This window comes from Heptranchias perlo, chromosome 4, assembly GCF_035084215.1.
Source record: "Heptranchias perlo isolate sHepPer1 chromosome 4, sHepPer1.hap1, whole genome shotgun sequence".
In the NCBI taxonomy this organism is placed as follows: domain Eukaryota; kingdom Metazoa; phylum Chordata; class Chondrichthyes; order Hexanchiformes; family Hexanchidae; genus Heptranchias; species Heptranchias perlo.
In genome coordinates, this window is record NC_090328.1 from 129219581 (window position 1) to 129245180 (window position 25600).

The 25600-nt window shown below is 44.0% G+C and overlaps 1 long non-coding RNA gene across 1 annotated transcript; it reads right to left on the minus strand.

Annotated features, from left to right (window-relative positions):
* Positions 1-509: 509 nt before the first annotated feature.
* On the minus strand, positions 510-13877 carry LOC137321277 (uncharacterized). The gene is made up of 2 exons (XR_010962767.1): positions 13479-13877; positions 510-1231 (listed from the first exon to the last, which is right to left on the minus strand). It is a non-coding gene; the product is annotated as an uncharacterized lncRNA (long non-coding RNA).
* Between the last annotated feature and the right edge of the window lie 11723 nt (positions 13878-25600).

A 25600-nucleotide genomic window follows, 5' to 3' on the forward strand; every position in this document is an offset into this window, starting at 1 on the left:
CTGTAACCTCCTACAGTCTTACAACCCCCCCCCCCCCCAATACCCTGCCCCCCACCCTCTCAAACTCTGTTCTTCTGACTCTGGCCCCACGTGCATTTTCCCTTCCCTGCAATCTTCCAGTGAAGCCCCTGTCTTCAGCTGCCCAAGCCCCCTGCTCTGCAATTCACTCCCTAAAAAACCTCTGTCTCCATTTCCCTCTCCTCTTTTAACACCCTTCTTAAACGTATCTTTTTGACTACGTTTTTGATCAGCCCTCCTAATATCTGCTTCTTTGGCTCGGGCTCCATTTTTGTCTGATTACACCTCTGTAAAGCGGCTTGGGATGTTTTTTATACCTTAAATGCACTATATAAATGCAAGTTGTTATTATTGAAGAAGATAATGTATATTTTTGATTTCAGAGACTCTTCAGGTGATGTTCAAAATGCAGAAACTCTAAGAAAATAGACTGTCATCTTTCTTAATCAATGAAGTGTATTTTGACAAAAAATGAAATGACACTGAAACAATTAAAGTTGCAATTTTTTTCATATTTTTAGAATTTCAGTGTGACTACAAGACTACAGGTCCTTGACATGGACCACACTAGAATATTTCTATATAGACTGTAGAATAAATTTTATGAATTTGCACTCCCAGTACAGAACTTCCTCTGCCAGCACACACTGTGGGAATTTGGCTGCAGAGGTCAACAAACTGTGCAGGAGTTTCCAACCATTATGGATAGAAATTCCTGCCGGGTCTGCTGACCGCTGTGTCCTGATTCCCAAAATGGGCTGTCGGCAGATTAAGGTCCTTGTCAGGAGCTTGAACTCCTAAAATTTACCCCTCTGTCTTCAAATCTGACTGATTCTGAATCCATGTGTATAGGATATTCTATAATCAGATATACAGTCGACATTATTTCATGCTCAGCAGAGGATAGCGAAATCCCTAATGTTACAGCCATGAGTGCAGCATTTGTTTAAAATTGATATTTGTCTGTAGGTCATTTTGTTATGGGAGAAACGTTTTGAAAGGGCAGGCTGCATTACCCTGTCATTCTCAGTCTCAGTGGTATATTCATTAAAGTCATGTCGTATCTGCTCATACTGGCTGTAGTCACTGTAAAACGGTTTCTGTCCATAATGCGACTCAAGCTGTTGAATCCTGTTGTCATCATAAATCTTCGGAACCTTCTTCATGTCCGTCTCCTTGAAGTAGTCATTATCATCTGGGGTCTGGAAGAGATCTGGAACAGAAATAAAACTCCATCTGTGAACAATGAATGATTATTGAGATTGATTTGATGTTCTTTCCCTCTGTCCCAACTACCAGCTGCTGCTCTCTATCTCAGAAAGTGGGATCTTCTGGACCCTTCATTGCACTCTGTGACTGCTCAGACACAGCACTTCAAATGTATCATTGTACAGAGAACAGGAGACCAATGGTTGGCAACTATGCCAATTAGTTGACCCATATCTGGTAAAACATTTGAACATTCAAATTAAAATAGAATCCAATGGCATGTTCTACACTGCAGAAGATGCAAAAAATTGGTTAAAATATCAGTCAATGGATCAGCATTTTAACTTTGTCAGAGTGGAGCATTCATATCGGATTTGATGCATTTTCATATCTGTTGACGTGAACATTTTTATTCAGCTTTTGCCCATTAACTAATAGAATTTTTTTTTTAAATCTCAGTGTTTCTGTTTTTCTACCCTACAGGATAAGTTTAGTGATCTTGTGCCCACAGCTGAGAGCCTCACTTGAGAAGACTATGGGTTGGGGATAGAGATACAATATTGTAGCACAGACTCACCAACCTGTGCTCCGATTGTGACTACCTGCTATTGCCTATTGAGAATTTTGTATTTTCTTGGTATGTTTTCAATTAAAACTTGCTCTTCTTGTAAAGCTCACACCCCCACACATCACTGGAGTAAACGAGTCCTGGGAGGAAAATAGTGTCATGGATTCTGTCCCCTTTCAGACTGAATCAGGTAATAATTAAGAAGGTTACTCTTTACTCCCCAACCACATACTCACCCTACATAAGACCTGACGCACCTGAGGATTCAGTTAATTTTTTCAAGGGCTATTCTGGACGGGTAAATGTAATCCTCCCTCCTCTTCAGATTTAACTCCCTCTGAGCATTAGTGATACCACATTCATTAATTGTGTGTTATTGTGCTGCAAATTTGTGACTTTGTGTTAACAGAGTTTGCGCAACATCTTGCCCTCATAAGTACATAAGAAATAGGAGCAGGAGTAGGCCATACGGCCCCTCCAGCCTGCTGCGTCATTCAATAAGATCATGGCTGATCTTCGACCTAAATTCCACTTTCCTGCCCAATTCCCAAATCCCTTGATTCCCCTAGAGTCCAAAAATCTGTCTATCTCAACCCTGCATATACTCAACAACACAGCATCCACAGCCCTCTGAGGTAGAGAATTCCAAAGATTCACAACCCTTTGAGTGAAGAAATTCCTCCTCTTCTCAGTCTTAAATGGCCGATCTCTTATCCCGAGACTATGCCCCCTAGTTCTAGACTCTCCAGCCAGGGGAAGCAACCTCTCAGCATCTACCCTGTCAAGCCCCCTCAGAATCTTATATATTTCAATGCAATCACCTCTCATTCTTCTAAACATAGGCCCATTATACTCAATATCTCATCATAGGGCAACCCTCTCATCCCAGGAATCAATCTAGTGAACCTTCATTGCACCGCCTCTAAGGCAAGTATATCCTTCCTTCGATAAGAAGACTAAACTGTAAACAGTGCTCCGGGTGTGGTCGCACCAAAGCCTTGTACAAATGTAGCAAGACTTCCTTACTCTTGTACTCCAACCCCCTTGAAATAAAGGCCAACATGCCATTTGCCTTCCTAATTGCTTGCTGTACCTGCATGCTAACTTTCTGTGTTTCTTGTACGAGGACACCCAAATCCCACTGAGCACCAACATTTAATAGTTTCTCACCATTTAAAAAATATTCTGTTTTCCTATTCTTCCTGCCCTCAATTTGCTCCTAAGAGTGAACACCTTAACACACAGACGGTGCACTAAGGTTTTTCTTCTGGTGAAGTATTTACTCAACACCAATTGAAGGGAAATATGTAAATTTGCTTAGCTGCAGGAGACAGCACTAGGATCAATACATTGCAACATCAACAAGGTAACTAATGTCCTGTTCAATATTTGTCGGCATACATTAAAATGAACATCAACAGGAAAAGGAGACCCATTGAGTTGTGTGGCATCTCCCAGTGTTACGCAGCATTGATTGTACACACATTGGCATTCATGCCTCTGATGCACTGCCTTTTTATTAACAAAAGGCTTTACTTTTCCATGAATGTACAGATGATATGTGATCACTGTTGCTGTAAATGCTCATTTTCCAGGGACTACTCAGGAGGCACAGATCCTCACAGAATTCAGCATTGTACCACTGATCGAGGGAGAGAAAAGATTGCAAGTTTGGCTCCTGGGAGACAAAAGTGTCTAATGATTCCTGTACTAAACCTCCATATCCCTCAAGAAACTGCTAACGACATACATTCACAAGACAGAAATATAGTCAAACCTGTTAAACAACGGGGAAACTGTGCTCACAGATAGTGTGGGGCAGAGATAGAGCTATAGCATTATAGCCCCATTTCTCCAACTAGTGCTCCATGCAAGCAAATTCCTGGCTGGAGCATGAAATCATTCTCATGTTTCTGATGTCTTGTACTAGGTGCCCTGTAGTATGATCTACATGAAGTAAACAGCATAATTGTTGCGTGCTACATACTGTACAGGATGAGCTGTGAGAAGCATGGGCCCAGCAGGTGGATGAAAAGGTATGTTCATAAACCTGTAAATGTGCAGTTAATTTACTCCTTCACACCATCTCCATTAAGAAGGACTTAATGCAGAACATTGTAATCAGATTTTAGACAAAGTAAGTGTGTAGTTTTCCATATGTTTCCTTTATCCTTGCAGTAATCCAAATGCTATTAACTTGACATAAAAAAAAACTCATAGGCAGAGAATGTCCACGGAGCTCTCCCACTCCACTGACGTAACTTCACTGGAGCTGCAGTGGAAATCCCATATTTGCGCCCAAACCAGTTTCCCGTTGAAGTTACGGCAGCTCCGAGGAAATTGCCAGTCATAGTTTATTGACTCAAGTTTTTAAATGTTGAGCATTAACTTTATTTATACGAAGTGACTTCATTCATGATCAAATGAAGAGTTGTGCGTGGATCTATTGTATGATGTGAGGATAAATTCAGCGTATTTTCGCTTGACAGGGGTGTGAATTGGAGAATCAGCGCTAGAATCTCATCTCCCTGCTTCCAACTCACAGTCCCTTCTGGGAAGGCTCGCCTCTGAGAGTGGTGAGAGCACTGAACCTGCCCCGCGATGCATGTTCTGTTTCCCCCTTGAACTCTGCTATCGCTCCAAGATCGTTCTCCACTCTACTTTTAAGTGAAGGACTTAATGAAGGAGGAAGAGAGGAAGTTTCACCATATATTTTCTGTGGACCTGTTTGTGATTCCTCTGTCCACTTACCTTATAGCAGTACACCATGGATCTGCTATATGTACAACCGGTATTCAGTTCTGAATACCGGTGAGGGCGATGGTTTCTCTAGGGAGTACAACCAGAGCCAAGTCCACGGCTCCATGGGTGGCTCAGCTGTACAGGGGCGGAGGAGGAAGGCCAGGAGAGCAATAGTGATAGGGGATTCTATAGTTCGGAGAGCAGATAGGTGTTTCTGCGGCCGCAGGCGTGATTCCAGGATGGTATGCTGCCTCCCTGGTGCCTGGGTCAAGGATGTCACTTAGCAGCTGCAGAACATTCTGAGGGAGGATGGTGAACAGCCAAAGGTTGTGGTCCATATTGGTACCAATGACATAGTTAGAAAGAGCGAGATGAGGTCCTGCAGGCAGAATTTATGGAGCTAGGATAGAGATTAATAAGCAGGACCTCAAAAGTAGTAATCTCCAGATTACTCCCGGTGCCAGCGCTAGTGAGTACAGAAATAGGAGGATAGTGCAGAGGAATGCATGGCTGGAGAGATGGTGTAGGAGGGAGAGCTTTAGATTCCTGGTGCATTGGGACCGGTTCTGGGGAAGGTGGGACCTGTACAAGCCGGACGGGTTGCATCTCAACAGGGCCGGGACCAATATCCTCGTGGGGAGGTTTGCTAGTGCTGTTGTGGAGGGTTTAAACTAGCTTGGCAGGGGGATGGGAACCTGAGCATAGATTCAGAAGGGAGAGAAGCAGAGCTGGAAATGGAAGGCAGAAAATTAGTAAGTGAGTTTGGAAGGCAGAGGAAACAAGGGCTAGAAAATAGACAACAAAAGATTGTGGCATTGCTTAATGGCACATACCTCAGTGCAAGGAATCTAGTGAATAAGGCAGATGCGCTGAGGGCACAGATAGACACGCGGAAGCATTATATCATAGCTACTACTGAAACATGGCTTTAAGAGGGGCAGGAATGGCAGCTCAACATTCCTGGATTCAGCGTTTTCAGACGAGATAGAGAGGGGGATAAAAAGGAGGAGGGGTCGCAATATTGGTTAAAGAAACAATTATAACTGTGAGGAGTGGTAATATGTTAGAAGGATCATCAAATGAGGCCATATGGGTTGAACTGAAGAACAAAAAAGGGGCAATCAGGGAGTGTACTATAGACCCCCAGACAGAGGGAGACAGAAGAGCAAATATGTAGGCAAAATTCTGAGAAGTGCAAAAATAGAGCAGTAATAGTCGGGGATTTCAAATACGCGGATATCAACTGGGATAGAATTAGTGTAAAAGGTATAGACGGCGCATAAGAAATGCATTCAGGAGAACTTTTTTAGCCAGTACGTAGTAAGCCCAGCAAGAGAGGGGGCAGTTCTGGACTTAGTTTTAGGGAATAAAGCTGGGCAGATGGAAGGGGTATCAGTGGGAGAGCATTTTGGTGGTAGTGATCTTAATTCAGTTAGATTTAGCATAGTTATGGAAAAGGATAACGATAGACCAGGAGTAAAAGTTCTCAATTGGGGAAAGGCCAATTTTACTAAGCTGAGATGTGACTTAGCAAAAGTGGACTGGAAACAGCTACTTGAAGGTAAATCAGTGTCAGAGCAGTGGGAGGCATTCAAGGAGGAGATAGTGAGGGTTCAGAGCAAATATGTTCCCACAAAGAAAAAGGGTGGGACTCCCAAATCTAGAGCCCCCTGGATGTCAAGGAGCATACAGGGTAAGATAAGGCAAAAAAAGGAAAGGTTATGTCAGAGCTCAATACTGCAGAAAGCCTAGAGGAGTATAAAAAGTGCAGGGGTGAAATTAAAAAGGAAATTAGGAAAGCAAAGAGAGGGCAAGTAAAGTCAAGGAAAACCCAAAGATGTTTTATAAATACATTAAGAGCAAGAGGATAACTAATGAAAGAGTAGGGCCTATTAGAGACCAAAAAGGTAACCTGTGTGTGGAGGTGGAAGACTTGGGTATGGTTCTTAATGAATACTTTGCATCTGTCTTCACAAAAAAGAGGGATGATGCAGATATTGTAGTTAAGGAGGAGGAGTGTGAAATATTGGATGGGATAAACGTGAGAGAGGAAATATTAAGGGGTTTAGCTTCTTTGAAAGTAGATAAATCGCCTGGACTGGATGAAATGTTTTCCAGGCTGTTAAGAGAAGTAAGGGAGGAAAAAGCAGAGGCTCTGACCATCATTTTCCAATCCTCTCTGGCTACAGGCATGGTGCTGGAGGACTGCTAACATTGTACCATTGTTTAAAAAGGGAGGAAAGGACAGGCGGCGAAATTACAGGCCAGTCAGTCTAATCTCAGTGATAGGAAAATTATTGGAAAAAATTCTGAGGCTAGAGGCCAAGCTGTTCCTTGTTCCATATAACTGTAGTTTTCCATAGTGCCCATGCCTGAGTTGATATGTGTTACAAGTGCTGTGCCTCTTGCTCTTCCTCATCCTTCTCAGTTTGAAGCCTTTTTTGGCAATAGAAAATGGCACAAGAGGATCACCAAGACCACTGCTAAGCATGTGGTAATAGCAAAAATAATGCATTGTGTTTAGCGGCGGCACAAAAGACAGTCACTTATACCGTGAAGATATGTGCACAAACTAAGAACAGTGTCATCTCCACCAGTGAACAGACTCCCAGCCAATATTAAATACTAATCAATCTCCCTCCATAATACATATGGGTTTCCTTCCCAGCTCATGGGAGGTTTGTGGAAGTCTGAAACAACCCTAAAGTCTCACATTTTAAACTTTAAGGGGGTAGTGTTTGACTTCACACTGTTGGTGAGGACCTTCACCCACCAGTCTCACATATTGGAAATGTGGATGAAGCACATCATTGTCCAACCATTCATTTAAACAATCAGAAAATCAGACGCAACACGTGGCCAAATTTTTGACGTGCGCTTCAGGCCAGCGAGGCTGTCCCCCGGCAGGTCAAGGTCAGAAATTTACCCCTGTACGGTCTAGTTTCAAACAATAAAACATGTCTTTAGAAAACACTATAATTCCCAAACTGTCAGTACAGGGAAGGTATTTTTCCCCAGGTCATTTATCTTCACTGCTTTAATGAGATAAAATTAGAAGAAAACATAATCAATTTAATCAAGCAAATGCAAAAAGGAGATGGAAGGGAGGAGAAGATGGATGTTCAGAAATTTGCAAGTCTAAATCGATACTGTGTTTCGAATAATGGGGGTGATTTTAACTTCGGACGATGGTGTAAAATGGGAGATATCGAATCAGCTGCCCATTATAGCCCACGACATATTTTCCTTTCTATCGAGTGAATTGAAGGCAAAATCAGTCGGGCGTATAATGGGCAGGCAATTCAATATCACCCATTTTACACCATCACCAAAAGTTAAAATTATCCCAATATCATTTGTCAGAAGCATTTTCAAAAGTGGCAGAAACCGACTGGATTGATCAGCCATGACCCAAACAGCTGATTCAGGGACTACAGAACTGGTGGTCAACTCTGAATTTGTAAATATAGTTAATAACTATGACATGGTCATGTGAAATGTAATGATAAAAGAGCAGAACCTCCAGCTGTCAGGCCAGGAAACAGAAACTTTAAATTAAAACTACAAACATGATTCCTCGCAGGCAATGGGGGCAAAGGTTAATAACACTTTTTTCCTTCATCTTTTCCAATCTAATTTGCCGACTTTTCTGAGCCATCCCCTTGTTGCAGTTTGTTTCGATAAAAACAATTTCTCAAACCATTCTTCACTAACTTTATTTCCAGCATCTCAGTCTGTGAGGAAGATAAAGCAGGAAAGACCAAGTTAAACCAATGCCATCCTACTGCTGGTTGCTGTATGTGAAATATTGACATTTGCTGATAATGAATGTCATATCATACTTATGATGCCTCTATATGTGCCTCTGCCACTGACCCTAGCCAATTTCCCAGGGTCAGCATCATTTAAACATGTTGGGCAAGTTCCTGGCCAGAATCCTACCTGTATTCAACATCATCATCATCTTCCTCCTCTCACACACTGTCTGTCCCCCGTTGCTGTGGTACATCAACATTAAAAGGAGTACTTGAGCTAAGAATGTATGAGCATGAGACGAAGAAGACAAAGGAAGCTTGTGGCCGTGTGCTGCTTCAACGAGATGCCATGGTGACTGTGTAGGTGTACAGCCACTAATCTGATGCTGGTATTGTGCCTCATCATCACCATCTCCCACGGCAAGAGCAGAGTGTCACCCATCAGCTTCATTGCCAGCCCCTCAAAGTGGGTAAGCTGCTTGATATTGGGGATATCTCCTCTGATGCTCCTCCCCTCACAGACATTACGAGCAAGTTTCTGCTGCAATAACATTGAGTGAATTAGGGACTGCCTCCTGATGGGATCAGAAAGTTTATGTAAAATAAGTGCTGGTAACATGCTGTTAAAGTGTAGGAAAAGGTTTTAATGTTGTGCATGCAACAAATTTCTGTTAGGGACAATTTGTTTTTTATTCGTTCATGGGGTGTGGGCGTCGATGTCAAGGCCAGCATTTATTGCCCATCCCTAATTGCCCTTGAGAAGATGGTGGTGAGCTGCCTTCTTGAACCGCTGCAGTCCGTGTGGTGAAGGTTCTCCGACAGTGCTGTTAGGAAGGGAGTTCCAGGATTTTGACCCTGCGACAATGAAGGAACGGTGATATATTTCCAAGTCGGGATGGTGTGTCACTTGGAGGGGAACATGCAGGTGGTGCTGTTCCCTTGTGCCTGCTGCCCTTGTCCTTCTAGGTGGTAGAGGTCACGGGTTTGGGAGGTGCTGTCGAAGAAGCCTTGGCGAGTTGCTGCAGTGCATCCTGTGGATGGTACACACTGCAGCCACAGTGCGCCAGTGGTGAAGGAAGTGAATGTTTAGGGTGGTGGATGGGGTGCCAATCAAGCGGGCTGCTTTGTCCTGGATGGTGTCGAGCTTCGAGTGTTGTTGGAGCTGCACTCATCCAGGCAAGTGGAGAGTATTCCATCACACTCCTGACTTGTGCCTTGTAGATGGTGGAAAGGCTTTGGGAGTAAGGAGGTGAGTCACTCGCCTCAGAATACCCAGCCTCTGACCTGCTCTCGTAGCCACAGTATTAATGTGGCTGGTCCAGTTAAGTTTCTGGTCAATGGTGACCCCCAGGATGTTGATGGTGGGGGATTCGGCGATGGTAATGCCGTAGAATGTCAAGGGGAGGTGGTTAGACTCTCTCTTGTTGGAGATGGTCATTGCCTGGCACTTGTCTGGCACGAACGTTACTTGCCACATATCAGCCCAAGCCTGGATGTTGTCCAGGTCTTGCTGCATGCAGGCACGGACTGCTTCATTATCTGAGGGGTTGCGAATGGAACCGAACACTGTGCAATCATCAGCGAACATCCCCATTTCTGACCTTATGATGGAGGGAAGGTCACCGATGAAGTAGCTGAAGATGGTTGGGCCTAGGACACTGCCCTGAGGAACCTGCAGCAATGTCCTGGGGCTGAGATGATTGGCCTTCAACAACCACTACCATCTTCCTTTGTGCTAGGTATGACTCCAGCCACTGGAGAGTTTTCCCCCTGATTCCCATTGACTTCAATTTTACTAGGGCTCCTTGGTGCCACACTCGGTCACCTGCTGCCTTGATGTCAAGGGCAGTCACTCTCACCTCACCTCTGGAATTCAGCTCTTTTGTCCATGTTTGGACCAAGGCTGTAATGAGGTCTAGAGCTGAGTGGTCCTGGCGGAACCCAAACTGAGCATCACTGAACGGGTTATTGGTGAGTAAGTGCCGCTTGATAGCACTGTCGACGACACCTTCCATCACTTTGCTGATGATTGAGAGTGGACTGATGGGGCGGTAATTGGCCGGATTGGATTTGTCCTGTTTTTTGTGGACAGGACATACCTGGGCAATTTTCCACATTGTCGGGTGGATGCCAGTGTTTGCTGTACTGGAACAGCTTGGCTAGAGGCGCAGCTAGTGCTGGAGCACAAGTCTTCAGCACTACAGCTGGGATGTTCTCAGGGCCCATAGCCTTTGCTGTATCCAGTGCACTCAGCCGTTTCTTGATATCACGTGGAGTGAATCAAATTGGCTGAAGACTGGCTTCTGTGATGGTGGGGATATCGGGAGGAGGCTGAGATGGATCATCCACTCGGCACTTCTGGCTGAAGATGGTTGCAAACGCTTCAGCCTTGTCTCTTGCACTCACGTGCTGGACTCCGCCATCATTGATGAGGGGATGTTTACAGAGCCTTCTCTTCCCGTTAGTTGTTTAATTGTCCACCACCATTCACGACTGGATGTGGCAGGACTGCAGAGCTTTGATCTGTTCCATTGGTTGTGGAATCGCTTAGCCCTGTCAATAGCATATTGCTTCCGCTGTTTAGCATGCATGTAGTCCTGAGTTGTAGCTTCACCAGGTTAGCGCCTCCTTTTTAGGTATGCCTGGTGCTGTTCTTGGCATGCTCTTCTGCACTCCTCATTGAACCAGGGTTGATCCCCTGGCTTGTTGGTAATGGTAGAGTGAACAATATGCCAGGCCATGAGAATCAGATTTTTTAAAACAGAAATCATTAGCACTGAGGTCAAGCAAAGGCTATGAGAAGGTTAGAATGCTGGAGAGTAATTAGAAGTTGCAGGGGTGGGTTCTCCCACTCATTCCCCATAACTTTGGTGGAAGAACCGTGGAAACCCTGGGAAAATGGTGGTTTTGGGTTTTCTGTGGATCTTCTGATAGAAATTGCATCAGACAAGTGGAAGAAACCCCACGGAAATTCTACCCCCACTCCAACTTTGCTTGCATCATGTAAGACCCACTGATGTGGAGAAGTGCAGCGTGTTCATTATTTTATATTGTTACATGAAGACAAGGTGTATTGATTGAAACAAGTGAATCCGATCATAACAGGCTGTGAAATAAAGCAACTTAACGATTGATATCTGACCTCATCTCACCAAGTGTTTACTTAGTTCATCTTTGGAAAGATTGAAGATGTGAATGACACACCCATCCAGTTCAGATCATAAGAGGATACTATTGTTAAATGCTAGGATTGCACTATCGTATAGTTAGATGTGGAGATGCCGGTGATGGACTGGGGTTGACAATTGTAAACAATTTTACAACACCAAGTTATAGTCCAGCAATTTTATTTTAAATTCACAAGCTTTCGGAGATTCTCTCCTTCCTCAGGTAAATAGTTAGATATTGGGCAGTATGGACACACTGCCAAAACATAAGACGCCCAGACCACTTCTGAAAGTGACTAGCACGGCTATAACACAGAGAATATTTAAGGCAGGTTCTTAAACTTGTAACTTCATGCAATGCAATTTAAAGGGTTGTCAAGCAATGCCTGGAACTTTTAAACTGAAATTTGAATCATTTTAATGTTGAGAATCGAGGCTCCAATCTGTGCGCTCTCTCCCAACATTAAACTTTAACCTGGTGGTGACTGATCCTCCGGGTACCTCTAGTATAACAACGCTCAGAGTCCTAGAAAGGATAGATTGAAAACAATAATTAAAGTTGATCATTCTTAAAATCTAATTTCTAAATCGGTAACGTTCACATTAAAATTTTAAAAATTCCCACCAATAGATAAGAGCACTGACTGATTTCACCAAAAGTTAAACATGGCGTGTGGTGATATCAAGGATTTTTTCTTTAATTTTGAGAATAGGTAAACTGGAAAGAAATTCCATCCATCATTTCCAGTATTTAAGCATTAGTTGCACATATCCTTACTTTGCAGGGTCCATGTGCAGTCGACATTTGGCACAGAAACACATGACTGTGAATTTCCTCGGAGCGGTTCCTGTTCCGTCACTGTGTAACTTCGGTGGAAGATCTTCGCCGAGGTTTCCACCGCAAGTCTTGGGAAGTTACAGTGGTGGAGTGTGAGCAGCTCCGGAGAAATTCCCAGCCCTCATCGAGTTCCTCAGCACTATTACTTGCAGGTTAAGTTCTGACTGGCTCTTTAATGAAGTGTTAATTGCAACTCAGTTGACCTGGCTGAAACTGCACAAGTGAACTGATGCTTTCCACAAAGTGCATCAAAATATAGAAAGAAAGAAAGTTAAAACTTTTAATGTATTCTCTGCATAATTTCAGGCCTATTTTGTACTTGCACCATTTTTATTCTAATTTTACTCACTCAGTTGGCTGGTTTCTCCTCTTCTGGGTGAGTTCCGTCAGGGTGGGATTTTGATCCAATTCCCTGTGTCGGGGATTATTAACCATTAACATCGGGCTCCCGGCAGGATTCTCACCGCCAAAAGGGAGCCAGGAATGACTGGCCACAAAATCCCGGTGATACTGCAGCAGGATTGTCACTCCAGCACCGGGGGAGGTGGCAGAGACTGAGCCCGACAAAGGAAGGTGAGTGGGAGTCACATTGGAGGGAGAGGAGGCCAGTACAAGGCTCTCTCTCCATTGGGGGACCTCAGTGCTTCAGTTACATGACAGCCCCGGGAAGTGGCAGTAACTGGGGTGGAGGCAAAGATAATCCGATCATGTCCTCATTTGAGAGATGCACAGGCACACTTTCAACAGGAGTCACTGGACAATGGGCAGGGGCAGGGACTTACTGATTAATTCCCCTCCCTTTTCCAAGGTCGCTGTGACACAGTGACTCACTAACTAGCTGAATTCAACTAACTCAGCACTGACTGAAGATTGAATCTGGAATCTTCTGATCCGCATGATTTAATCCTGTATTTACCTACTTTGCCATCGGGAAGTTTATTATTCCTTTTTTAAACTCTAACATTTTATATTCTTTCCACTCCAGGTGCCTTTTCTTGGGCCAGCCCCCACATGTATATGGGCAGATGGATAATCATTAGTGATAATGAAGATAATGTGATCACTGGCCCACTGATTCATAAAATCACCTCACATTTTAATAGGAATGATAACTAAACACTCTATTGTCGATCAATGACTATTTCCCAATCCTGGTCATTAGAAGGGGTTTCAACACTCACCATATTGATGGTGAAGGAGAACTTTCCAGGTCGAGGAGGTTTGTCCGCACATCCTGGCCAATTTTTGTATCAATTCTCGGCCGCACATCACTGTTACTTCATTTCTGGGCCTCATGGTGTGTGCAAAACAGGGCACCAAGAGCCCGATTGCCAGAATGAACACCAGACACTTCATTTCAGATCACAAGCGATCAGCTTCTGTCACTCTGACTCTGTATAGGAACCTAGTGCCAATTGCTCCACTCACTCTCTAATGCTTCTACTACACAAATTGGACCTGCCTTTTTTCGGCTGATTTAAATTTCTTTTCCTCTCTCAAACTCGCACTTGTCTAGATTTCTCTATTGATTCTGAGGATCTTGCTATTTCTTCTCTTTCCCTGACTTCTATGTTCCTCTGTTCCTTCTCCCTTTTATAGCAGTTTTGCTCCCTTACTGTGACTCATCATTATTTCTCATTAACTTTTGTCCCTTTTTCTAATGACTTTTGAAATTTTTCCAACACTTCAAATCCGTAATGTTCTAACCGACCAGAACTACAACTCTTTCTTTGATGAATGTTTGGTCTGACCAGTTGGTGTTTGTCATTGATATCATGCAGCTCTTATGTGGACCACTAGTGGGGGCATCTTCAGTTATGCTGCATTATTGTGGACTCGTGAAATGTCCCTGTATTGTTGCTAGTAGTTTCTAATACTTTACATTAGCATTTCATTTATGTTTGGAACATTATGTTGTCGACGTATGCAGTCAGGCTAAAAAGATTTATTTCTAAAAATAAATTAGTTCCCAAGCAGACAAACTAATGAAAATTCAACCAACAATCACAGTATTTTGCCTTGTTGGGAGCCAAAATAAGACTATAGCTCATCGAGGGAGCGGAATATTTTTTGTTTCACCATGGAAAATTCTTTTAGACAATGCTGTGTTTCTTAGGTTAATTTTGTTATTTGAATCATATAAGTTTGGATAAGTATTTAAACTCTCATTATGCAGCTTATTCTGTGAGGTAAGGAAGTATTGCTCACATAAGGAATTGAATGGAAAGTGTATCATTCAGTTGTATTTTTAATCCACCACCCCCTCACCCTCTTTAGGGGTGTGGGGACCCAGGGAATGATCCCTGCACCTGAATGGTGAGGCCCGAGCTACCCCTGTTATTGAGCCTCGGACGTCTTTTACATCGAGCTGACAAGCAACAAACAGCTCACAGGATACTTGCGATTGAAGATCGGGCCACTGCTGGTGTCACAGTGAAGCTCAGATAAGTGAGAATAGAGGGTGAGGGGGAAGGAGGGGGTTGGGGTGGCTGGCTCGGGAGGTGGGGGGTAGTCGCAGTGATAGCCAGTGAGGGGGGAGGACATGGGGGCAAAAGTAGCGATCGGTAGGGGATAGTGCCAACAATTGGTGGGGGTGCCGTGGCAGCATTCGGAGGGGGAGTAGCGGTGGCGACCGGTGTGGGGATGGGGGGGGGGAGTGGTGGTGATCGTGGGCGGGTGGGGTAGCGGTGGTGATTGGTGGGGGTTTGCGATGGTGATTGGTGGGGGGGTGGGGGGAGTGGCGGTGATGGTGGGGGTTGGGGTAGCGGTGGTGATTGGGGGGGGTTAGTGGCGGTGATCGGTGGGGATGGGGGGTTATTGGTGGGGGGGGGGGTGGGGATAGTGGCAGTGATTGGTGGGGGTGTAGTGGCAGCATTGTTTGGGGGTGGGGGGGGTTAGTGCCGCGATTGATTGGGGGGGAGCGGCGGTGATCGGTGAGGGTGGTCGTGGTGGTGATTGGTGGGGGGCGGGGGTAGCGTTGGTCTTTGGCGGGGGGTAGTGCCGGTGATCAATTTGGGAGTAGTGGCAGCAATGGGTGGGTGGGGTGGGGGGTAGTGGCGGTTGGCAGCAGCCTGCCTTTTTTGAATATAGGCCTGTTAGTGAATCCTGCAGTCAGAGCCTTAAACAGGCATTAGGCTCCTTATTTGCAAAGGGACCAACGCCTGTTTTAGGCGTGGACTCTGCACGTCGATTTTTTGGCCTTTACCAATCTGGCGGGCGGGCGGCACACATCCGGCTCGTAATGAGTGTCAGCTTCCTGCCCGCCATGTTGTAAGTTTCGGAGGCCGTTTAGTGTCTGAGAACCGTGCTGCATGGACGATTTTCTAGGCTCATGTTGCTCTGTACATTAAGGTGTAGTAATATGGGGCATTAGATTTAATCAAATGGCTGCTGAATTTTACCAAATCTCCTAAAATTAAATAGGTGTGGAACTTTTTAATGGATAGACTCCAGGTTAAAAGTTGTTATTCCGTTCAATGAGTAATTAACAGTAAATACTTAGGATTTACAAGATTTACTCATGGGATCAATTTCTAGAAACATAGAAAATATGAGCAGGAATAGGCCATTCGGCCCTTCGAGCCTGCTCCGCCATTCAATATGATCATGGCTGATCCTCTGTCTCAATACCATATTCCCGCTCTCTCCCCATACCCCTTGATGCCTTTTGTGTCTAGAAATCTATCCATCTCCTTCTTAGATATATTTGGTGACTTGGCCTCCACAGCCTTCTGTGGTAGAGAATTCCACAGGTTCACCACCCTCTGAGTGAAGAAATTTCTCCTCATCTCAGTCCTAAAGACACAATTTCCCACAATTGTTGTTGAACCCAGCAGAGTTTGACAGGTGAGTAAAGCAGGAGGCAGCTTATGGAACTGGATGAAGTAGAGTCTTTCAATAAAACCAGAACCACGGGTGTACCATCAGATGTGTCTTTGCTAGACTTGGAGGAGGAGGAGAAGCAAGAACAGGAATAGATGGCTAAGTAGATTCAGGGGTGTAAGAGGTAGAGCATTAGGATTCACTACTGTCCAACACAGCATACGTATACATCCATGTTATCCACCTGAAACTCAGTAAGGAACAATGTGTATGGAGACTAAATATCACCAGGGATATAATGAATGACTTGTGTTAGCTTCTGGAATCAGACCTGTAGTCAATGCACGACAATTGGACAACATGAACAGTGGAAGTAAAAGTGACAACTTCTATGTAATTGGATCCTTCTGGACACCAGCAGAGACAAAAGTAGGCTCAGACAGTATGTCTCAGTGATAACTGGTGCCCTTTTTTAATATACAACTGTGGACATGGAAAAGCACCAACCAGAGAGGTAATTTCCTGTGTAACATTCCCATGTTCCAGGGCACAATTGATTACAGTTGCATTGCCCTTTGTCCATCTGTAGGCAGTAGCCTTTCATTTATCAACAGATGGCCACTGCTCCATTAATGTACAAATGATCCGTGACTACAAGCAAAAATGCCATGATTCTATACATGCATGGACGTTGATGCTACATTGACAATATATCCTATGATTTGTGATGGAACACAAGCATTGCATTTAACCTGATGAAAATCAAAATGATGTCCACAATGAATGACAGACTGGTGAAATGGGCAGATAAATGCAGATACAATTTAACACAGAGATATGTGAAGTGATACATTTTGGTAGGAAGAATTAGGAGAGGCAATATAAACTAAATGGTACAATCTTAAAGGGGGTTTAGAAGCAGAGAGCCCTGGGAGTGTACATACACAAATCTTTGAAAAGGTTGTTAAAAAAGCATACGGGATCCTTGCCTTTATAAACAGAAGCATAGAGTACGAAAGCAAGGAAATTATACTAAATCTTTATAAATCACTGGTTAGGCTCCAGCTGGAGTTTTGTGTCCAATTCTGGGTATCACACTTTAGGAAGGATGTCCAGGCCTTAGAGAGGGTGCAGAAAAAATCTACTAGAATGGTACCAACGATGCGGGACTTCAGTTACGTGGATAGACTAGAGAATCTGGGGTTGTTCTCCTTAGAGCAGAGAAGATTAAGGGGAGATTTAATACAGGTGTTCAAAATCATGAAGGGTTTTGATAAAGTAAATAAGGAGAAACTGTTTTCAGAAGGGTTGATAACCAGAAGACACAGATTTAAGGTAATTGGCAAAAGAACTAGAGGGGAGATGAGGAGAAATTTTTTTTAAGTCGCGAGTTGTTATGACTTGGAATGCTCTGCCTGAAAGGGTGGTGGAAGCAGATTCAATAATAAATTTCAAACGGGAATTGGATAAGTACTTGAAGGGTGAAAATTTGCAGAGCTATGGGGAACGGGCACGGCAATGGGACTAATTGGATAGCTCTTGCAAAGAGCTAGCACAAGCACGATGGGCCAAATGGCCTCCTTCTGTGCTGTATCATTCTTTAAATCTATCATTCTATGAATGTTTACTATTGCTATCGCACAAAGCAGCAGCATTATATTCTCTACAAACTTAAACACCCCCCACAGCCGCTGTACACCCTTCCTACCTATACCTAGGGTATACATGATAGCTTCCCAATAGCAGGTAAGGGGTTTTATTTTTGCGGAACCACCATCACTGCCCAGGTACTGATATCTACAAAGGAAAAAACAATATGCATTGGAGAGGACATTTTTCAGAGAGAAGGGTTAAGTTTATCTATTGCTATACATAGTAGAATACAATGTTCAAATATCTTGATTACACAGCGTGGAAGAGCAGACTGAGTACTTTTATATTGTCAACTTCTATCTGTGTGGAACAATAGCCATCAGTCTTTCTTTTGTGTAACTTTGCATGTTTCCCTTTTACAGCCTGCTCTAATACTTCTAAAATATCCTCATTGCCTTCCTTCTGTGCTCCACTACCAGCAAGGGACTGGATAAATTTCATAAATACTTTTATGAAAGTGATATGTCTGAAAGCTACAACTTCCTTGGATGGCCACTTACAATAATATAAGATAATTGACATTCAACCCCATTGTTTAAACGAGCACTTTTCTTCAAATTGGGCACCACCTATCTCATATCCTGCCATGTTTAGCAGTTGGAAGATTCCACATTCACCCTCTGCATAATCAACTCACTTGACTGCTGGACTCAGTGGTGTGCCCTTCTGCCCCATAGAAAGTATCTCGCCCACCTTTTTGCCATCCACAGTAATCTGCAGGGTCTCTTCGGTGAAGTGGGCTTTTCAGGGTCTTATTGCTCTTGCATGAATGTTCAAAATGTGCGCACACCACAGCTGGATTGTCCCACTGTGTGTTGTTTATATGTTATCTGAATATTTGATGGTTAGTGATTCAATGGCATTATTGCAGGTGCATTCTGATTGGGGATTTGCCTAATAAAATGAAGTGCTTGAGATGAATCTGCTACTATGAGATTTATTTTATGTCGCTGAACACAAACCACATGATTGATCATGAATTAGGGATAGAAAGAATCAAATTACTACTTCTGTGATAAAAAACAGAAAATGCTGAAAAACACTCAGCAGATCAGGTAGCATCTGTGGAGAGAGAAAGTTAGGTTATCGTTTCAGGTCGATGACTTGTCATTAGAACCATAGAAAAGATACAGCACAGAAGGGGCCATTCGGCCCATCGTGTCCGCGCCGGCTCGAAGAACAACCAGGTGCCCATTCTAATCCCTCCTTCCTTTTTTCCTTTTTCTTATTTTATTTTTATTTTTAGTTAAAAGGACAGCAGCAGCAAAGCAGAGAAAGAAAGAGTCAGAAGCAGAAGAAGTGAGACAGAAAAACGGCAACATGAAAGCAAGAGAACGACTGTCTTCTTTCACTTTACCATATGTAACACCATGGGAGATCGACTGGTATGTATGCTCAATATGCAGCTGTGTAGTGAACAAGAAAGGTGTCAGCCTTGGCTCAGTGATCGCTCTCTCGCTTCTAAGTCAGAAGGTTGTTGGTCCCACTCCAGGGACTTGAGCGCATAATCCAGGCTGACACTTCAGTGCAGTACTGAGGGAGTGCTGCACTGCCGGAGGTACCACCTTTCAGATGAGACGTTAAACCGAGGCAACCGTCTGCCCTCTCAGGTGTACATTAAAGATCCTGTGGCACTATTTTTCAGAAGAGCAGGAGAGTTCTCCCCTGTCCTGGGCAACATTTATCCTTGAATCAACATCACTAAAACAGATTATCTTGTCATTTATCTCAGTGCTGTTCTTGGGACCTTGCTGTGCGCAAATTGGCTGAAGTGTTACAACTACGTCTACAGTTCATTGGCTGTAAAGTGCTTTGGGACCTCCTGAAGTCGTGAAAGGTGCTATATAAATGTAAGTCTTTCTTTCATTCTTTCTAAGTGCATGCTTACAATTAACTTATTAATTATAAACCATGAGCCTTTATTATTAATTTTCAAATCATTACTGACATCAGCTAACAAATTGGTCCATGAATTCTTTGATTAACTTTGAAGTTCTAAGTCAGACTGGACTTTCATTTCAAAAGAACTTACATTATTTTAATCTTGGATTTATTTTGAAATTCCTTCTATTCTTGTTGCAAAACTAAAAAAACTGCTCTGGGTTGTGTCAGATTGTGTAAATTGCCTGCCCATCCCTCCCTGGTGCAACCATCTTGTAAACGCTAAGCCTGCTACCATCTGAGCCTTGGACTCCAATATACAACAGGCTCGTCGATCACATGGAGAGAGTCATTGAGGTGACCAGGCCAGTGTTGTTTTGTCTTTCGATCTGTTGACATACAGATCAATGGGCCTGGTGAGGCTGTGCCCAATAGCATGAGCACGTGTGAGGTGGCAGCAAGTGATGCTGTGGTCTCTTGGGTTGAGAACACCACTGGCACCTCTAGCCACACCCCCCATGATGACAGCACCTGTCTGTAGCAGTGGCTCAACCTGAAACTGGGCCATTGCAGGCTTCAGCTCCCAGAGGTTACCACCGACCTCAATTCCTCATGGACACACAGAACAGCCAGGCAGCTCATGTACTCGTGTCACTGAGGGAGCAGAAACACAAGACTAGGTGCTACAACACATCAATCACACACTGTGACTAAGGCAAAGCACTGGGATGGTAAACAGCAATAATACAGACAGTTCACATGTAGGGAAATAAATTCCACTGCTATATGCTCGGCTGGTGCTTGTGTGGGCCAGGCATTGGAGGTGGGGGGGGGGGGGATGCAAAATTTGGGGCAAAGTGATTGATTGGAAAGTACACTAGTCAGCCTGTTGCCCAGTCACTGCTGCCTTGAATTTCAGTGTAACTGGCTCATTTCAACCTGCCTCATGTGATATCCATAAGATCAGCATGTCTGCAGTGCACCATTATATATATCAGGTCACAGATGCCTTGTTTACCAGACTCAATGATGATCCAAAGGAGGTCAATCAGCAGCAGGAGAGGGCTCGTCAATTTTTCAGGGTGACTGATGCCAAGAGTTCAGGGCCTCACCGATAGAACCCAAGTGGTTACAAGGGCTCCATTTAAGAATGGTACAGCAGTTATGAATAGTAAGGGGCTCCATTCAATTCACATACAAGTTGTACGACCATTAACACCACATCATGCAGGTGAATGCCAGCGAGTCTGGAAATTAGCACCGTACATTTATTCTATGGCAGTCAATAGTGCAAACAACAGAAGGCAGTTGTCCACTGCTGGAGGACAAGTGACCATCCATGACCTGTCTCTATTCAATGACCTTGCCGAATAGTTTCAGGGCTGTGAGTAGCAGGAGGCCAGGCCCCAGCTCAGTGTTTGCACCACACTGCTCCTTCTTTCACTCTGCTTCCTAGATACCTGCAAGTAACGCCACACAAGCTGCTATACATCACTTGTACAATACGAGCTGATTGGTGAAGACAGTTCTCCAGTAAGTTCTTCTGAAGACATTCTTGGAGTCTTTGGGGGATCTAGGACTTTCCAAAACATGGAGTGTCTCTTAGTGACACTCAGCTAACAGTCACCTTCCCATTCCCGCCATGGGGATTTCACTGAGAAGAAGCACCAGATTAGTTAGGAGAGCACGACATGCACCCACGGATAGGGAGAGAAAGTACCATGGGAGCAGATACTAGGTTCAGGGACACTTCTGTGGATGTTGAACAATAAAGAATACAGCACATGGCATTTTCTGCTGGGAGCCACTTTCATTTGTTAATGTGTAAGTGCTGTGCTGGACAGTCAAATGCTGTTCCAAGGACAGAAGGGATTTGTTCTGCATGACATGATTGCTAATGTTTAATTCCATGGGTCAGAGAAGGTAGTGGGAGGAATGTGGTTGTGGTAATGGATCAGTTACTTTCAGGAGAATGTGCATCAGCAGCACCCACCCTAATTGAAAAAAAAGACAATTTTCTTGTCATTCAGGTGATTCTTCACAAAGAAGTCCATGTTCATTTTCTGGTGCAGCTGACAGACCACATAATTCTGTTCAAGTGTTCCAGGGGTGCTGAATTTAGCTATTTTCATGAACCCAAACTTACTCCTAGTAGCTAACGACAGTCATCTCCAGCTTCAGCAGGAGAAGCCCTCAGTACTTTCCATTTCTCTGCTGTCTCACACTAGTTTGAGTTCCCATAGAGCACAGTGCAAATCAAGCCCTTGGTGAGTGAGTGATTGTCACTGGAACAGGTTAATTACTCCAGACCAACATATTGATCAACATAATGAAGATGAGCAAAGTAACCGTGTTTATATGCAAAGTGAAAAGTGTAGGTTCTACATTAATCACCTCAGATAGGTGACTTACAGGGACGTCAGATACTTACTATTAATGTAGATCATATTATGTCCGCATTTGGTTTAAATGCTGACATTGGATAGAAATTTGTCCAAAGCAAACAACCATGATTGCTTTTGAATAAGATGATTTTGTTAGTCCAGAAAAGGTGTTGAGTTAATGTGTACCTGCCATAAAATTGCTGATTGACCAGGCATGATTGTAAAAAAAATTAAACACAAAACATGAAAATATATATATTATTTACTTAAACACTTTATATCTTTTCAAATTGCTTATGTACATTCACATTAACACATACCAATATAGCAAAACTCCGAATCCAGAGTACATCTCTGAGTTTGTTGTTTACATTTTATACCGTCTGCTGAGAAGGAGGCTAGGACTAGCTTCTCCAGTGACTAGATCGTAAACAGTGTAGGAATAACTGAGATAAGTGTAAACTGGGAAAGCAAGGGCCCCGAAATTCCTGGGGTCTGTTTCATGGCACAAACATGGTGAAGTTGAACCCGTCTGTCCTAATCCAAAGCCAGAGGCCCCATCCCCAGAATATGGGATGGGGTGTTTTGTATGACCAGGTGACTCGCAGCCTGTAAGGGTGATTCAGCAGCACCCACCCTGATCTATCTACCAGAATTGTAAACAATTTTACAACACCAAGTTATAGTCCAGCATATCTACCAGAAGGCAGAGTAGCCCTGCCTGAGGTGCTCCCAGACCTCTTCTGGGAGCAGCAGAAAAAAGGGCATAAAAGTCTTCAGTTCCCAGTCAGGAAAGATCCACAGCTTTGCCACATCCTCATCAACTCCAATTGGCATCTTACCTGCCCCAGCACCAGCCTGGATGCAGCAACTCAGGAGGAAGCAGTTGGTAAGTCAGAAGGGTTTTCACTGAGTGAAGCACTGAACCCTCGTGGGCATGAGGACCTAGGAGTGGAAGACGGGGAAAGTGCCGTTCTCCCACGGAGGGTGGAGACATGGCCACCCTCATCTAGCGAGTTCCACATTCTAACCACTTCCTCCTGAATTCCCTATTGGATTTATTGGTGATTATCTTATATTTATGGTTCCTAGTTTTGGAGACCTATCCAGATCCCTTTGTATTTGGTTTTATTACTCCCAATTGTTTAAACCATTTCCCTCCTCCCTCTCCCAAGTGGAGACATTTTCTCTGCCTTTAGCCTATCAAACCCTTTCATAATCTTAAAGAGCTTTATCACATCACCCCTCAGCCTTCTCTTTTCTAGAGAAAGGAGCTCCAGTCCAGAGTGAACAATCCCAGGTTCGCCAACCTCTCCTCAGATGCCTTAAGCTAGGAAACAGTTTGATTGCCGATTTCTGTGCTGCCCCCAATGTGTGCATACCCTCGATGTAGCATGGAGACCAGAATTGAACACAGTAATCCTGTTGTCACCTTATACAGGGACTGCATGGAAAGCAAATCGGGCAGTGAGTGAAACGGCCTGCTGATTGTTTATTTGCTTCCCATGTCTCACTATCTTGCATTTGTCCACCTTAAATACCATCTGCCACTGATTACCAAACCTTCCTAACCTATCCCGATCCCTTTGTGTTTGATTTTATTGCTCCCAAATGTTTAAACCATTTCCCACCTCCCTCTCCCAATTGGTGTCATCTGCTAACTTAGCTTTGTTTCTATCTTCAGCTTCAAATCATTTACACAACGTAAACAATACTGGCTCCAGCACCGAGAGCTATGGCACCTATGGGTGACCCTTGCCATGTTGTCACAGCTCCATTCACAACTATCTGTTGCTTTTTCTGGTCTAGCCAACTTTTTTCCACCTCAGAATTGCGCCTCCTATTTCATGCCTTCATAGCTTGTGGATTAATTGGTTGTGTGGCACAATACATCACATCCATAGAATTTCTCATTGTCAACAAGATTCATAATTTCCTCCAAGAACTCCTGTAAATTTGTTAGACAAGACCTTCATCCTCTGAATCCCTGCTGACGCCCTCTTACCATACTATGTTGTAATTATCTAGGTGTTTCAAAATCGCCCTCATTCAGATTACCTTCTTTCCCAATGACAGATGTTAGGCTCACTGGCCTGCCATGCTCTGAGTTGTCCCTATGCCCCTTTTTAAAGGCAAGGAAAACCCCTGTTGTGTAAAGCTGTGGGAACCATAGGTCCAAAGTCACCTGTTCTCAAGAGCATGCTACACTTGACATATGTTATTTCTCAAAATATTCATATACTGTATCACAAAATATTTTTTTCCTCAAAAAGCAATCTAATTTGCATTTGAATGAATCAATACTCTGCTTCCTCCATCTTCGTAGGGAGCTTGTTCCTTTGATTTACCACTCGTTCACAGAAATAATATTTCCACAGATTAAGTTTTGAAGTTACCCCCCTTCAAGCACAGGCCGTGTCCTCTGTTGTTTCTGTTTTTTTTCTCAAAAAATATACTTCATTCTTCAAATTTGCAGCAGTCCATACAATACAGTTCTCATATGAGGAGTGTAGAAGAGCATGCCAGGAGCAGCACCAGGCGTACCTAAAAATGAGGTACCAACCTGGTGAAGCTACAACTCAGGACTACATGCATGCTAAACAGCGGAAGCAACATGCTATAGACAGAGCTAAGCGATTCCACAACCAACGGATCAGATCAAAGCTCTGCAGTCCTGCCACATCCAGTCGTGAATGGTGGTGGACAATTAAACAACTAACGGGAGGAGGAGGCTCTGCAAACATCCCCATTCTCAATGATGGCAGAGTCCAGCACGTGAGTGCAAAAGACAAGGCTGAAGCGTTTGCAACCATCTTCAGCCAGAAGTGCCGAGTGGATGATCCATCTCAGCCTCCTCCTGATATCCCCACCATCACGGAAGCCAGTCTTCGGCCAATTCAATTCGCTCCACGTGATATCAAGAAACGGCTGAGTGCACTGGATACAGCAAAGGCTATGGGCCCCGACAACATCCCAGCTGTAGTGCTGAAGACTTGTGCTCCAGAACTAGCTGTGCCTCTAGCCAAGCTGTTCCAGTACAGCTACAAAACTGGCATCTACCCGACAATGTGGAAAATTGCCCAGGTATGTCCTGTCCACAAAAAGCAAGACAAAACCAATCCGGCCAATTACCGCCCCATCAGTCTACTCTCATTCATCAGCTAAGTGATGGAAGGTGTCGTCGACAGTGCTATCAAGCGGCACTTACTCACCAATAACCTGCTCACCGATGCTCAGTTTGGGTTCCGCCAGGACCACTCGGCTCCAGACCTCATTACAGCCTTGGTCCAAACATGGACAAAAGAGCTGAATTCCAGAGGTGAGGTGAGAGTGACTGCCCTTGACATCAAGGCAGCATTTGACTGAGTGTGGCACCAAGGAGCCCTAGTAAAATTGAAGTCCATGGGAATCAGGGGGAAAACTCTCCAGTGGCTGGAGTCATACCTAGCACAAAGGAAGATGGTAGTGGTTGTTGGAGGCCAATCATCTCAGCCCCAGGATATTGCTGCAGGAGTTCCTCAGGGCAGTGTCCTAGGCCCAACCATCTTAAGCTGCTTCATCAA